Source organism: Anabrus simplex, chromosome 4 (genome assembly GCF_040414725.1).
Source record: "Anabrus simplex isolate iqAnaSimp1 chromosome 4, ASM4041472v1, whole genome shotgun sequence".
Lineage (NCBI taxonomy): Eukaryota > Metazoa > Arthropoda > Insecta > Orthoptera > Tettigoniidae > Anabrus > Anabrus simplex.
Window position 1 is genome coordinate 369444770 of NC_090268.1, and position 1750 is coordinate 369446519.

At 46.4% G+C, this 1750-nt stretch overlaps 1 non-coding gene across 1 annotated transcript; it reads right to left on the reverse strand.

Annotated features, from left to right (window-relative positions):
- Nucleotides 1–1118: 1118 nt before the first annotated feature.
- TRNAA-AGC (transfer RNA alanine (anticodon AGC)) lies at nucleotides 1119–1191 on the reverse strand. The gene has a single exon. It is a non-coding gene; the product is annotated as a tRNA-Ala (tRNA).
- Between the last annotated feature and the right edge of the window lie 559 nt (nucleotides 1192–1750).

Sequence of the window (1750 nt, forward strand, 5' to 3'; positions counted from 1 at the left end):
TTCGCACTTCTACTGCAGGCAAATGCCGGGATGGTACCTAACTTAAGTCAACGGCCGCTTCCTTCCCTCTTGCTTGTCTGTCCCTTCCAATCTTCCCATCCTCACACAGGCCCCTGTTCAACATAAAGGTGAGGCCGCTTGGGAGAGGTTCTGGTCCTCCCCCAATTGTATCCTCTGACCAAAAGTCCCACGCTCTAGGACACTGCCCTTGGGGAGGTAGAGAAGGGATCCCTCGCTGAGTCCGAGGAAAAACCAACCTTGGAGCCTAAAAATGATTAAGAAAGAATATTTTTTTACAAGTTGCTTTACGTCGTACCGACACAGATAGGTCTTATGGCGACGATAGTATAGGAAAGGGTTAGAAGTGGGAATGAAGCAGCCGTCGCCTTAACTAAGGTACAACCCTAGCATTTGCCTGGTGTGAAAATGGGAAACCATACAAAACCACCTTCAGGGCTGCCGACAGTGGGATTCGAACCCACTATCTCAGGAACACTGGATACTGGTCGCACTTAAGTGACTGCAGCTATCGAGATCGGTAGAATAATAATAATAATAATGATAATAATAATAATAGTGTGGTAAAGTTTATATTGCGGCGTGGCAGCTGGTTTAACACTAAGGCAGGCACGCTCCGAATCTTTGCAAATGTATGAGGAAATTTCGAATTCAAAATGCATTCTTCGCAAAAGTGGTGATCAAGTGTCTGTTATCAGGGCATCAAGAGCCACTTTAAATTAAATTATCTTAATTGTTACAGTTTCTAAATCGAAGGAAAGGCTGTATTACACAGTAAAATACCGAGCTCGATAGCTGCAGCCTCTTAAGTGCGCCAGTATTCAGTATTCGGGAGATAGTAGGTTCGAATCCCGCTATCGGCAACCCTGAGGATGGTTTTCCGTGGTTTCCCATTTTCACACCAGGCAAATGCTGGGGCTGTACCTTAATTCAGGCCATGGCCGCTTCCTTCCAACTCCTAGGTCTTTCCTATCCCATCGTCGCCATAAGACCTATCTGTGTCGGTGCGACGTAAAACCCCTAGCAAAAAAAATTGCAATGAGAATTCATCGTGTAATGGAATAGCTTCATTGGCATGTATGTCATTATTTCAAAATTTCTGGAGGCGCCGGGTATCGATCCCGGTACCTCTCACATGCTAAGCGAGCGCTCTACCATCTGAGCTACGCCCCCAGTTACGCAGGTCACTAATTTGGTGGTACATATTAACGAGAACTTTGACATTTCAGTTGTTAAACCACACCCAGACAGCGTTGTGCTTGCACCGTAAATCCGGCCTAGCTGACTCCTTCTTGGACACCTACCGATCTTGAGCAGCACCAGTTCACTATTGAGGAGTGCGAGCCAGGGACAAAACTTCACTGTCCTTGGAAATAAACAACAAAGCTGTGTAAGACCCGTACCTGAAGCAGGACGAGGGTTGGTATTTTAATAAATTTCCCCCTTCTCCTCCTCGCAAAAGCCTAGCCATGGCAGCTTCCTTCCCTTTTCATTGTCTATCCCTTCCAATCTTGCCACACTACACAAGTCCCCGTTTTAGCATACCAAGTGAGGCCATCTGGGCGAAGTGCTGATCCTTCACCCCAGTTGTAACCCCTACCCAAAGTTTCACGCTCCAGGACATTGCTTTTGAGGTGTTAGAGGTAGGATCTATCGCTGAGTCCGATGGAAAAGCCAACCCTGGAGGGTAAACGGACGAAGAAAAAAGGAATTATTTCATTACTGTATGTAC